At 42.5% G+C, this 14,959-nt stretch overlaps 1 pseudogene; it reads right to left on the bottom strand.

Annotated features, from left to right (window-relative positions):
* Window positions 1-8,227: 8,227 nt before the first annotated feature.
* On the bottom strand, window positions 8,228-9,786 carry LOC136137640 (protein enabled homolog pseudogene; annotated as a pseudogene).
* Between the last annotated feature and the right edge of the window lie 5,173 nt (window positions 9,787-14,959).

The following is a 14,959-nucleotide window of genomic DNA, read 5'->3' as shown; positions in this document are numbered from 1 at the left end:
ACTGTCTACTCTCTGTACCATGAAGGTGTTATTTCCCCTAATTTAAAGAACACTGCAGAGGGGCTAGGAATGTTTGATATCTTGTTTTGGGTGGTGATTGGCTCAGCTTTACTCATTAAGTTGCAGAAGGAAGAAGATAGATGTGAAAGCTGTTTAGGAAGGTATTGAGTACGTGGTGACTGGATGTGTTGTAAAAGTAGTCGGGATGCTAGCTGGCAGCTGCTCTTCACCGCGTTCCATAATGCTGGGCACTAATTTTACTGTCAAAGGGATACATGAAAAGACAGATTAAAACAGACTCTCAGAGATTTCCTTGAGATTGTCTTAAATTCCTACTGGAATCATTCCACAACACTGTTTATTTTCTTTCAGTAAGATTTTCTCCCCATTGTGTGCCAACACCCATCATGTTGCACAGAATTATTAATCATCCGTGCGGAATTTTATGTTTATAAAGTCTCTGAAAAAAATCAACCTTTTCCCCTGCCCCCACCAGCTGAGCTCACAGACCATGGCCCTCTCTCCGGACATGTACAAACCAGTCTGATTTTTTTTGGTTTTGGGTTACCAGGCCAAGTTGTTAAACTGACTCAACCTGCCAGTTGAGAATTCAGGGAAAACTAGTCAAACTCTTTTAAATCAATCCCAGATACAGAGCCAGGTCAGTGTTTCCTCGGTGACTGCAGCGCATGTGCTGAAGTCCCCAGAAGAGACCCCAGATGCAGGGTGAGGCGATGACATTGGGGGTATGATGTTAGCTCTCTTGAACTCTGCGTCACCACCTACGAGTGTATATGCAGTGTAGTAATGGCTGTTTCAGACATGCTGAATATATAGTTTGACTCAGCATTTCACTTTGATGGGAAGAGCCTCAGTAGACAATGAATGAACAGGACCTGAATATGTATCACATTATGAAACCAGGCATGTGGAAGCATGTTTCCAAAACAGGTTAGAGACTTGCTTCCCCTAAAATCTTGTCCATCTCAGTCAGAGGTATCACTGTCCACCTGGTTACTCAGGCCAAAAGCCTCTGAGTCAACCTCTCTTTCCCTCACCTTCCCCACCCCACCCCCTGCCACCATATTTAATGCGTCAGCCAAGCTCTAGCTTCCCAATACCTGTATCCTCAAATACAATTATCAGTTATCACCACATCCACTAGCATTACTCTATCCCAAGCCACCTGACGCTCCTACCTGCAGAATTGCAATAGTCTCCTACCTTATTGATAGATTTAACAAAAACAATTTTTTTAATTCCTGGAAAAAAAAAATACCATAACAAAATCAGTGGCGAATGACTAAACAGGAAAAATACTACACATACAACCAAATTTAGACTCCTTCATATATAAAAAGCTAATAGAGATTATTATGAAAAAATAAATATTTAAATAGAAAAATTGGCAAATTATCCAAATAGTTTGTAAAAAAAAGGAAATATAAATCATTCATAAGCAAATGATATGATCCTTAATTGCACTCTAATGAGAGAAATAGAAATTCAAAGTGGCATGAGATGCTGTTGACACTTGTAAGGTTGAAAAAATTCAGAAATTTTAGTAATGCCCTGATGGTGATGGGAAGACTAATACTGGTGGGAAGGCAAATTGGTCCATCCTCTTTGGAGAGCAATTTACAAAGTGCCAGCAAATTTCCATATGCAGATATTTTTGACTTGGCAATTCTACTCTAGGAGTTTATTTTACAGATATGTTTGCACATGAGCTTAAAGATGCAAATATGCATGCAGTAACAAAAGAAGCCAGCCAAATATACTGGGAGCTGGTTAAGTAAGTTTGGTATATCTGTAGAGTGGAATACTATGCAACACTGAAAAAGAATGAAACAAAACTACTTGGTATCGATAAGAGAAAATTTCCCAGGTATCTTATTAAGTTGTAAAAAGCAAGATGCAGAAGAGCATACATAATATGCTATAACGTTAAAAAATATGGGTAAGAAAATTTATTCCTTGCATATTCATAGACTATTTCTGGAAGGAAACTTGTAACAATGATTGCCCCTGGAAAGGTCACCTGATAATTTGTGGGAAAGGGGAGGAGACTTACTTTTCACTACATTTCTTTTTGTGATGTTTAAGTTTGTACCATATTAGAGAATTGCCTTTTTTTTTTTTTTTTTTTTTTTTTTGCGGTATGCGGGCCTCTCACTGCTGGGGCCTCTCCCGTTGCGGGGCACAGGCTCCGGACGCGCAGGCTCAGCGGCCATAGCTCGTGGGCCCAGCCGCTCCACGGCATGTGGGATCCTCCCGGACCGGGGCACGAACCCATGTCCCCTGCATCGGCAGGCGGGCTCTCAACCACTGCGCCACCAGGGAAGCCCCGAGAATTGCCTTTTTTTAAAAAAAATTATATACAATTGAAATCTTTTTTCTCATGAAAACAGAACAATAATTTTATCTTGGTAATAAATAGTTAAATTCAGAAAGACAAAGAGAAAAGACTAGTTATATTCTGTTATTTTAAAGGAATATATTAGTAATACTTTCCTGGAAAAGTGTGAGGTTTTACCTAAAGAGATAATTATAAATTTCACTTCTATTATGTCTTTACATTTTCAGACGTATTATATATAAATGAATACCTCAGGCAAAATAATAGCTAATATTTAGAGAGTGTTAACTATGAGCAGACACTGCGCAATGTGCTTCAAAATAACAGTACTGTTCTCATTGCCAGTTACAGCTGAGGGGATGAAAGCTCAGAGAGATTAATTAACTGGCCTGAGGTCACACAGCTAGTAAGTTATAGAGCTGATGCAAACCTCAGCCGTCTGACAGGAGAGTCCACATTCTTAACCACTGTACAGTTTATTTATTGTGTTATTAATGACTCATTTGTTTCATACAAATAACACTTAAGGGTACATAATTTCCAATTCCAAACTGATACTTACCAGAAAAAGAATCTAACCTTAACTACAGGAAGTAAAAACACAAATGTTGTAGATACTTAAGTCCTATAAATGAAGTTATAATATTGTTTCTGATTTTATGACAACTCAGAAAGATAAAAATATAGTGTTTTAATACATTTGAACAATGACTGGGGCTTTCCTGGTGGCACAATGGTTAAAAATCCGCCTGCCAATTCAGGGGACACAGGTTTGAGCCCTGGTCTGGGAAGATCCCACATGCCACAGAGCAACTAAGCCTGTGCACTGCAACTACTGAGCCTGCGCTCAAGAGCATGTGAGCCACAACTACTGAGCCAGCATGCCACAACTACTGAAAACCGTGCACCTAGAGCCTGTGCTCCACAACAAGAGAAGCCACTGCAGTGAGAAGCCCGCACACCACAACAAAGAGTAGCCCCCGCTCAGCGCAACTAGAGAAAGCTCACAGGCAGCAATGAAGACGGAACGCAGCCTAAATAAATAAACAAACAAACAAATGAATAAATAACGATGACTGGAAAATAGAGCCACTGGGTTCTATATAGTGTATATACCATTTTTTGTGTGTTTAGATACTTGACCTTCACAAAACCTTAAAGTAATAAATAAGATGGTTTAGGTCAGTGTCAAGGGTTGAATTCTGCCCCTAAAAGATATGAAGTTGTAAGCCCCCTTATGAGTTAAACTATATCCCCTCAAAATTCACGTGTTGAAGTCGTAACCCCTATTAATCTCAGAATATGATGGTATTTGGAGAAAGGCTTTTTACGGAGGTAATCAGATTAAAGTGAGGTCATAGGATGAGCCCTAATCCAATATGACTGGTGTCCTTATAAAAAGGGGAAATTAAGATACAGAAACACACATGCACAAAAGGATGACACTATGAAAAGACACAGGGAGAAGACCGCCATCTACAAGCCAAGGAGAGAAGCCTAGAACAGATCCTTCCCTCACAGCCACAGCAAACACCTCCCCCCCCCCACCTGTGAACATGACCTAATTGGGAAACAGGTCCTTTGTAGATACAGTCAAGTTAAAATGAGGCCATACTCATGAGGTTATGGTCCCTCATCCAATATGACTGGTGTCCTTAGAAGGAGAAGAAAAGATACACAGACACAGGGAGAACCCTGTGTGAAGACAGAGGTAGAGACGAGTGATGTGTTTACAAATCAGGAGATGCCAAGGATTGCCAGCAACAGCCGAAGCCAAGAGAAAGGCATGGAACAGATTCTTCCCTTGAGCCTTCAGAGGGAGCATACCCTGCCCGACACCTTGATTTCAGACGTGTGGCCTCCAGAACCGTGAGAGAAGATATTTCTGTTGGTTTAAGCCACTCGCTACTTGCTGCAGGGGTACTTGCTACAGTAGGCCTAGGAAATGAATACCGTCAGAATCCCCACAGTCAGGTTGGTGTGGGAGTGGCTTCTTAAGCAAGGGCTCACAGGTGAAACGGTGAGAGAGAGAGTGGTATGGGGAGCAGAGCGCGAAAAGGAGAGTAAGGCTGCTCAGCCAAGTTCCACAGGTGGTGATGTCCCAACTCTGAGGGGGGCTCAAGGGTAAGCGATGCCTTGGGGTGGGCTCACCCGAGGCAAGGGAGCTAGGGTTCCTGCCCTAGCGCCCCATCCGTTACAGGCTGTAGACCACGCCAAGGGCCTCCACCTGCAGGCAAGTGGGGTCCAGTAACTAGAAGGTAGTTCTCCGTAAAGGTGCAGCACACTTCGCTTGTTGAAATCAAAAGCACCCCCAAAAGGGAAAGACAAAAATGGTAAAAACGGATGAGAGGGGATCAAGGCAGAGCACCAGCATCATCCAACACATCAAACTATCTGGTCTGTGATATCTGGAGTCCAGAAGCTGGCTGCTAACTCCAGTCCTGCTATAAACATACAAATATTTCTGGTTTGGGTGGTAAACAGCCACAGCCTTGGGCCCCCGCTTCCCCGCTGCTACTTTGGTCCCATCCCTGGAACCCCTGAACTTCCCTACAATCCAGCAACTAAAATGCTGGGCACAGAGGGTGCTCACCAAACACTATGGCCAGTGTTCTTTCTTTTCTTCTTTTTTTAAAAAAATCTTTTAATTTATTTATTTGTTTGTTTATTTTTGGCTGCATTAGGTCTTCATTGCGCGCACGGGCTTTCTCTTGTGGTGAGTGGGGGCTACTCTTCGTTGTGGTGTGCAGGCTTCTCACTGCGGTGGCTTCTTTTGTTTCAGAACATGGGCTCTAGGCACGCGGGCTCAGTAGTTGTGGCTCGTGGGCTTAGTTGCTCCGCGGCATGTGGGATCTTCCCGGACCAGGGCTCGAACCCAAGTCCCCTGCATTGGCAAGAAGATTCTTTTTTTTTTTTTAAATGGATTTTTTTTTGTGTGTGTGTGTGGCTGAGTTGGGTCTTTGTTGCTGCACGCGGGCTTTCTCTAGTTGCGGCGAGTGGGGGCCACTCTTCACTGCAGTGCGCGGGCCTCTCATTGCGGTGGCTTCTCTTGTGGAGCACGGGCTCTAGGCATGCGGGCTTCAGTAGTTGAGGCTCACGGGCTCCAGAGCGCAGGCTCAGAAGTTGTGGCACATGGGCTCAGTTGCTCCGCGGCACGTGGGATCCTGCTGGACCAGGGCTCGAACCCGTGTCCCTTGCACTAGCAGGTGGATTCTTAACCGCTGCTCCACCAGGGAAGCCTGGCAAGCGGATTCTTAACCACTGTGAAGTCCCCAGTGTTCTTTCTAATTAGTCAGCTATTAAGATTTTGACTATCATTCCCCAGATTAAGCACCTGCTATGTACCTAATCCAGTGATCGGAACTGTGAGGGACAGAAATTTTAGATAATACCTGCCTTCAAGAAGTTTAAATTTGAGGTGAGAACAGATACAGATTAAATAATCAGGAATAATTATGTGCTAAACTCTGTGTCTCAGAGTTTTGGGCTGCTATTTGGGCTGCTATAACAAAAATACCATAGACTGGGTGACTTAAACAACAAATTATTTTTTTTAAACATGTGTATACTGCAGTTTTATTTCAATCGCACAAACGAAGTTAGCATGTAGGAAGTTTAAATGAAACAGTACTGTAAAAATAGCAGAGAACCAAAAAATCTAAAACGGAAGTACACCTAAAGCGTGAGAATTCCACGTTCATTAGTGTTTCATCTTCTTATTTGATTGACACTTGATGTTTGCAAATTTTGAAACAAACTTTGAGATCATGACGACTCTTGTGAAGAGATTTCAGCACCAGCACTAAGATTTGAACATTCAGTTGGTCTGCAATTGACTTGTTAGCCAGTTACATAATATATAGTACAGATTTGTCACAGGTCAGATCACAGTGTTGAAGGAAAGAGGTACCTTCCTGTAATTAGACAGGATCCCCTAAACTGCACTCAGCTTAAGACATCCAATGTACGAGAGCATGAAAGCCATCGTAGTAATGTGGCTTCAAGGAACATAGTTTTGATAAGGAAAATAACCTAAGCTTCTGCTTCCCATTTTAATTACTGAAATCTCTTTAACAATGACAAAACTGTCACGTAGGACAGTAAATGTATACAGTTGTTCAATCAGACTTCTTAGAAAGAACACATTTAGCAATCTGGGATAATGCAGGATGACAGGAAATGTAATGTGATTCAGTATTGGTTCTTTTTGTCATTTTACACAGACATCATGTTAATATTAGATCAAGGCACAAAACTTTAGTGCATAAACCAGTTTCTTTTTTAAGATCTAGCATTTTTAATAGATATTTATTGGAGTATAATTGTTTCACAATGGTGTGTTAGTTTCTGCCAGAGAACAAAGTGAATCAGCTATACATATACATATATCCCCATATCTCCTCCCTCTCGCGTCTCCCTCCCACCCTCCCTATCCCACCCCGCTAGGTGGTCACAAAGCACAGGGAGCTGATGTCCCTGTGCTATGTGGCTGTTTTGAGTTCCACAGTAAGATATAATTCACGTGAAGCTCAGAATCATGTTTCAGACCATTGAACTTACCGAAGTTAAAATATAAATAGCTGAAGACATGATGTAAAAGATGAAGTACTTGGTTCTGTTAACATATTTACCAATTAAAGCCACAAAATATTCCTCATTATTATTCATGCAAATAATTGAGAAAAAAAGATAGTGCAGAAATTAACTTTAAGTAAAACATTATTCCTTCCCTTCCTCCCACTCCCGTATACTCTGCAAAATCTTTTCCCTGGGACTAGGCCTTGAAAAAGCCACTACATATTAGTTTGACATGCATTACTGTCTGCAATTTAAAAAGCTAATTTTGGGACTTCCCTGGTGGTCCAGTGGTTAGGACTCTGCACTTTCACTGCCAAGGGTGCGGGTTCAATCCCTGGTTGGGGAACTAAGAACCCTCAAGCTGTGTGGCACAGCCAAAAATAAAATAAAATAAAACAAATAAAAAAGCTAATTTTGTGGTAGCTGTAATTACATTATAAAAATGTCCACACACATAAATAAAAAAGGTTGAAAACCTACAGTAAATCTACAATATATTGTTTTACATTTGACCACTGGTTTGTGTTATGTAGGAGTCACAGATTTGGTAAAGCATTTGTAACAATTTAGGAAGGCATCTACATCTTTAGATTCTGGGCGAATTTTATGTTTGAATCTACAAAATTGCATGAAGTCTAACTCGAGAGACTTCCTATCGTTCTAAAATTCCTCACTCTGGATAACTCATTTTTAGGACGCTCTCTTATAAACATCACCCTGTGAAAGCACGTACCATTCCATTTGTTCCACATCTTATGATCTTAACCTGCGTAGGGCTGACCTCAGTTCTTCATGGAATATCAAATATGATAGGAAGACAAACCTGAGAGAACCATTTACAATACAATAGCGTAACTTGCGAAATTCTTCATCAGCCTTCTCTGAAAACACTTCTCAAGCCTTTCTTCTCTTTATCGTAGTGTGGATTGTGGAAAATGTGCGATTTTTCCTCTTGACATGAAAATATTTCAAAGCATGGCGATCTTGCCTGACAGGTTTAGTATTTTCTGCATAACTGATACAGGAACTCCTGTATGACTCCCTTCCATCCTGTTGTAAAGGTCAGAAAAAAAGGTCAGCAAACTGGGAGGGAAATAGCTTATGGCCAGAGTAGTCATGTCTGAAGGCTTTCAAAGTACGTTTGTTTTTCCCTCCTTCCGACTGTTTGTCTCCATTTTCTTCTTACAGCTCACAAAATGTAGGGGGTTTGTTGTTGTTAACAGTTGTTCTTTGTAGGTTTTTTTTTTTCCTTCTCTGGATTAAAGTCCTATCTCTCCTTAGTTTGTTTCTCTATGCAGTATTTGATTTGCTCAGTTCCTGCCTGATTGAATCAACTAGCTCATCTTTTAGCTTAGTTAATTCTTTTCTCATTTCATCTAGAATGTCCTGCTTCCGCCTGGACTCCGTTGCCCTGGGCTGCGAAGAAGGTGCAGATTTTGGTCTGGAAATAACAGGTGACTTGCTGCCATTCATTGTATTTCTTCTTTCCCAAGGTTTTCTTGTTAGTTCAGGTGTTCAGGTACTTGTTCAGGTTGTTCAGATTGTTCAGGTACTTGTTGAAGAGGCCTTAGAAGTTACAGGCTCTGAATCTTCATTTTTGTCCTCTTTTTGTTCTGTTTCTATTGTTTATCCTTTTTCAGCAGTTCTTCTCCTCCTGGCCAGCAGGGCACTCATTTCTTGCATTAAACCACTACCCCTTAAAGGAAGGGGTCCCTTTCCTTATCTGTTTTAGATAAGGCCGAAATCACACCAATGAATTGGGAAAGAGGCATCTTCCATTCATGATGCTTTACGAAGTTTTGCTCCAGCAATTGCAGCTGCAAGTCCAGTTAAAGGGCGGTTGTCTTCAGATGTGGATCCCGAAGAAAATCCAGATGCAGGGAGGGGAGGGGCAGGTGGTGGAGGAGGAGGGGGTACTTGATTAGGAAGTGGTGGTGGAGGAGGCGGAGGCCCAAGGACCAGGACGGAAGTGGAGAGGGGAAGGGGGGCCTGGGGGAGAAGGGAGCGCGGCTGATGCCTGGGCAGGACCTGGTGGGAGTGGAGGAGGGTGTGGGGGTGCAGGTGGTCCCAAGACAATGCCCTGTCGGGTTGGAGTCTCTGCCGGCTGAGAGGCGGCCTGCAAGCCTGGCTCAGAAGCAGAGGAGTCTCCCCGGAAAGAGTTTGGAGAAGTCTCCTCAGAGGCAGGGGCAGCAGCATTTGATATTCTTTCCAGCTGCTCCCTTTCTAGCTGCTCTTGTGGCTCTCGTTCTGGCCTTTCCCAGGCCCGTCTCTCCAGGCCCTCCCTCTCTTCTCTCTCTCTCTCCAGCTGCTCCTGTTCTAGTCGCCCCCTCTCCAGCCTTTCTCTTTCTAACCTCTCCCTCGCCAATCTCTCCCTTTCCATCCTTTCTCTCTCCAGCCTTTCCCACTCCAGCTCCTTTTGTTGTTGCTGTTCTCGTAGTTGCCTTCTTTGAATTTCCAATTCTTTTTGTGATGGGCCATTCTGAACATGGGCAGGTAGCTGTGAATTTTGTCTAGGCAATGTTGGCCCTGTTTCCTGTGAACTCAACACTACTAAGGCATGCATCATGGCACTTGCGAACATTGGCATTTTCTTTGCTGCCAAAGTTGAGACCATACACCTGCCTAGCGTCCCACCGTTGGTGGAAGGTCTGTGTAGCTTGATTGTACTTCAACCCTTTAGGAAAGGCACCGTTTATCACGACCTGATGGTCCTGAATCTTCCTGCCCACCACTCTGAACGTGTTGCTGCCTGTATGATGATATATATGAACTCTCCTGAACCCAGCTGAACCACCAGCTGGCACCCACTTTTTATTGGCATCATCATAAACCATCACAGCAGCTCTTGCCTGACAGGTAATCTGTCCAATTATTATTTTAAATATATCATGCTACTTCCTTCTGGTCTGCAGAGTTTCTGCTGAAAAATCAGCTGATAACCTTATGGGAGTTCCCTTGTATGTTATTTGTTGCTTTTCCCGTGTTGCTTTTTTTTTTTTTTTTTTTTTTTTGCGGTATGCAGACCTCTCACTGTTGTGGCCTCTCCCGTTGCGGAGCACAGGCTCCGGACGCGCAGGCTCAGCGGCCATGGCTGACGGGCCCAGCCGCTCTGCAGCATGTGGGATCCTCTCGGACCGGGGCACAAATCCGTGTCCCCTGCATCGGCAGGCGGACTCTCAACCCCTGCGCCACCAGGGAAGCCCTGGATTCCTTTTTATTTCTTTTTCTTCTCTGATTGCTGTAGCTAAAACTTCCAAAACTATGTTGAATAATAGTGGTGAGAGTGGACAACCTTGTCTTGCTCCTGATCTTAGTGGAAATGGTTTCAGTTTTTCACCATTGAGGACGATGTTGGCTGTGGGTTTGTCATATATGGCCTTTATTATGTTGAGGTAGCTTCCCTCTATGCCTACTTTCTGGAGAGTTTTTATCATAAATGGGTGTTGAATTTAGTCGAAGAGTTTTCTGCATCTATTGAGATGATCATATGGTTTTTATCCTTCAATTTGTTAATATGGTTGATCACATTGATTGATTTGCATATATTGAAGAATCCTTGCATTCCTGGGATAACCCCACTTGATCATGGTGTATGATCCGTTTAATGTGCTGTTGGATTCTGTTTGCTGGTATTTTGTTGAGGATTTTTGCATCTATGTTCATCAGTGATACTGGCCTGTAGTTTTCTTTTTTTGTGACATCTTTGTCTGCTTTTGGTATCAGGATGATGGTGGCCTCGTAGAATGAGTTTGGGAGTGTTCCTCCCTCTGCTATATTTTGGAAGAGTTTAAGAAGGATAGGTGTTAGCTCTTCTCTAAATGTTTGATAGAATTGCCTGTGAAGCCATCTGGTCCTGGGCTTTTGTTTGTTGGAAGATTTTTAATCACAGTTTCAATTTCAGTGCTTGTGATTGGTCTGTTTATATTTTCTATTTCTTCCTGGTTCAGTCTCGGAAGGTTGTGCTTTTCTAAGAATTTGTCCACTTTTTCCGGGTTGTCCATTTTATTGGCATATAGTTGCTTGTAGTAATCGCTCATGATCCTTTGTATTTCTGAAGTGTCAGTTGTTACTTCTCCTTTTTCATTTCTAATTCTGTTGATAATGAGTCTTTCCCCTTTTTTTCTTGATGAATCTGGCTAATGGTTTATCAATTTTGTTTATCTTCTCAAAGAACCAGATTTTAGTTTTATTGATCTTTGCTATTGTTTTCTTTGTTTCTATTTCATTTATTTCTGCTCTGATCTTTATGATTTCTTTCCTTCTGCTAACTTTGGGTTTTTTTTGGTCCTTTCTCTAATTGCTTTAGGTGTAAGTTTAGGTTGTTTATTTGAGATGTTTCTTGTTTCTTCAGGTAGGATTGTATTGCTATAAACTTCCCTCTTAGAACTGCTTTTGCTGCACTACATAGGTTTTGGGTCGTTGTGTTTTCATTGTCATTTGTTTCTAGGTATTTTTCGATATCCTCCTTGATTTCTTCAGTGATCTCTTGGTTATTTAGTAGTGTATAGTTTAGCCTCCATGTGTTTTTATTTTTTACAGTTTTTTCCTTATAATTTATATCTAGTCTCACAGTGCTGTGGTTGGAAAAGATACTTGATGCGATTTCAGTTTTCTTAAATTTACCAAGGCTTGATTTGTGACCCAAGATATGATCTATCCTGGAGAATGTTCCATGAGCACTTGAGAAGAAAGTGTATTCTGTTGTTTTTGGATGGAATGTACTATAAATATCTATTAAGTCCATCTGATATAATGTATCATTTAAAGCTTGTGTTTCCTTATTTATTTTCTGTTTGGATGATCTGTCCATTGGTGAAAATGGGGTGTTAAAGTCCCCTACTATTACTGTGTACTGTCAGTTTCCCCTTTTATGGCTGTTAGCATTTGCCTTATGTATTGGGGTGCTCCTATGTTGGGGTGCATAAATATTTACAATTGTTATAGCTTCTTGGATTGACCCCTTGATCATTATGTAGTGTCCTTCTTTGTCTCTTGTAATAGTCTTTATTTTAAAGTCTATTTTGTCTGGTATGAGAATTGCTACTCCAGCTTTCTTTTGATTTCCATTTGCATGGAACATCTTTTTCCATCCCCTCCTTTCAGTCTGTATGTGTCCCTAGGTCTGAAGTGGGTCTCGTGTAGACAGCATATATACAGGTCTTATTTTTGTATCCATTCAGCCAGTCTATGTCTTTTGGTTGGAGCATTTAATTCATTTACATTTAAGGTAATTATTGATATGTATGTTCCTATTACCATTTTCTTAATTGTTTTGGGTGTGTTATTGTAGGTCTTTTCCTTCTTTTGTGTTTCCTGCCTAGAAAAGTTCTTTTAGCATTTGTTGCAAAGCTGGTTTGGAGGTGCTGCATTCTCTTAGCTTTTGCTTGTCTATAAAGGTTTTAATTTCTCTGTCGAATCTGAATGAGATCCTTGCTGGGTGGAGTAATCTTCGTTGTAGGTTTTTCCCTTTCATCACTTTAAATATGTCCTTCCACTCCCTTCTGGCTTGCAGAGTTTCTGCTGAAAGATCAGCTGTTAACCTTATGGGGATTCCCTTGTATGTTACTTGTTGCTTTTTCCTTGCTGCTTTTAATATTTTTTCTTTGTATTTAATTTTTGAAAGTTTGATGAATATGTGTGTTGGTGTGTTTCTCCTTGGATTCATCCTGTATGGGAATCTCTGTGCTTCCTGGACTTGACTGACTATTTCCTTTCCCATATTAGGGAAGTTTTCAACTATAATCTCTTCAAATATGTTCTCAGTCCCTTTCTTTTTCCCTTCTTCTTCTGGGTCCCCTGTAATTCAAATGTTGGTGTGTTTAATGTTGTCCCAGGAGTCTCTGAGACTGTCCTCAATTCTTTTCATTCTTTTTTCTTTATTCTGCACTGCGGTAGTTATTTCTACTATTTTATCTTCCAGGTCACTTAACTGTTCTTCTGCCTCAGTTATTCTGCTATTGATTCCTGCTAGAGAATTTTAAACTTCATTTATTGTGTTGTTCATCGTTGTTTGTTTGCTCTTTAGTTCTTCTAGGTCCTTCTTAAACATTTCTTGTATTTTCTTCATTCTATTTCCAAGATTTTGGATCATCTTTACTATCATTGCTCTGAATTCCTTTTCAGGTAGACTGCCTATTTCCTCTTCATTTGTTTGGTCTGGTGGGTTTTTACTTTGCTCCTTCATCTGCTGCATATTTCTCTGTCTTCTCATTTTGCTTAACTTACTGTTTTTTGGGTCCTCTTTTCGCAGGCTTCAGGTTCGTAGTTCCCATTGTTTTTGGTGTCTGCCCCCAGTGGGTGAGGTTGGTTCAGCGGGTTGGGTAGGCTTCCTGGTGGAGGGAACTGGTGCCTATGTTCTGGTGGGTGAGGCTGGATCTTGTCTTTCTGACGGGCAGGACCGCGTCTGGTGGTGTGTTTTGGGGTTTCTGTGAACTTAGTATGATTTTAGGCAGCCTCTCTGCTAATGGGTGGGGTTGTGTTCCTGTCTTGCTAGTTGTTTGGCATGGGGTGTCCAGCACTGGAGCTTGCTGGTCATTGAGTGGAGCTGGTTCTTAGTGTTGAGTTGGAGATCTCTGGGAGAGCTCTCGCCAATTGATATTACGTGGGGCCTGGAGGTCTGTGATGGTCCAATGTCTTGCACTAGCCTCTTCCACCTCAGAGGCTCAGGCCTGACACCCAGCTGGAGCATGAAGACCCTGTCAGCCACACAGCTGCTGCAGGCATTGATACTTTTCTAAAGTCCTGATTGTTTTTGTTTATGACATCTCAGTTGGGGTCTGTAGAAATGATTATGACAACAGACACAATGAGAGGGGAAAGTTAAACAGAGTTCTAGCCATGGTTGCTGCTTCAGTCCCTTCAGGAGCTCCCTCCAGCCATGGATGCTCTGTGCCCCATAACGCCAAGTGTTGGGTGGTGGTAGGGGATATGATTATATCTTGAGTGTGCCCCTCCTACCATCTTGTTGTGGTTTCTTCTTCTTCTTTGTGGTATGTGGGCCTCTAACTGTTGTGGCCTCTCCCATTGTGGAGCACAGACTCTGGACATGCAGGCTTAGCGGTCACGGCTCATGGGCCTAGCTGCTCCGCGGCATGTGGGATCTTCCCAGACTGGGGCACGAACCAGTGTCCCCTGCCTCGGCAGGCAGACTCTTAACCACTGTGCCACCAGGGAAGCCCGTGGTTTCTTCTTTATTCCTCTAGATGTAGAAGATCTTTTTTGGTAGGTTCCAGTCTTTTTTAACGGGTGGTTGTTCAGCAGTTAGTTGTGATTTTGGTGTGCTCATGAGAGGAGGTAAGCTCAAGGTCCTTCTACTCTGCCATCTTGAAAGACTCCACAACAAATTATTTTTCATAGTTGTGGAGGCTGGGGAGTCCATGATCAAAACATCAGTAGATCCAGAGTCTTGTAAGAACTCACTCCGTGGCTTATAGATGGCTGTCTTCTCACTGTGTCCTCACATGGCAGAAAGGCTGAGGTTGCTGTCTGGGGCCTCTTTTATAAGGGCACTAATCCCATTCATGAGGGCTCCACCCTCATGACCTAAACACCTCCCAAAGGTCCTACCTCCTAATACTATCACAATGGAGATTTCAATTTCAACATATAAATTGGGGGAGGGGGTACATTCTGTCCTTAGCACTCTGCAGTCCTGACACATTAAAAGTGAACATTTCCTGTGTGGTCCAGTGGCTAAGACTCTACACTAGCAATGCAGGGGGCACAGGTTTTGTTTTGTTTTTTTGTTTTTTTGTTTTGCGGTATGGTGGCCTCTCACTGTTGTGGCCTCTCCCATTGCGGAGCACAGGCTCCGGACGCACAGGCTCAGCGGCCATGGCTTACGGGCCCAGCCACTCCGCGGCATGTGGGATCTTCCCAGACCGGGGCACGAACCCGTGTCCCCTGCATCGGCAGGTGGACTCTCAACCACTGCGCCACCAGGGAAGCCCGTTTTTTTTGTTTTAATTAATTAGTTAATTAATTTTATTTTTGGCTGCGTTTGGTCTTTGTCGCTGCATGCGG

This window comes from Phocoena phocoena, chromosome 18 (assembly GCF_963924675.1).
Source record: "Phocoena phocoena chromosome 18, mPhoPho1.1, whole genome shotgun sequence".
In the NCBI taxonomy this organism is placed as follows: domain Eukaryota; kingdom Metazoa; phylum Chordata; class Mammalia; order Artiodactyla; family Phocoenidae; genus Phocoena; species Phocoena phocoena.
Note: the sequence above shows the minus strand (reverse complement) of the source record. Positions and strands in the feature narration are given on the sequence as shown.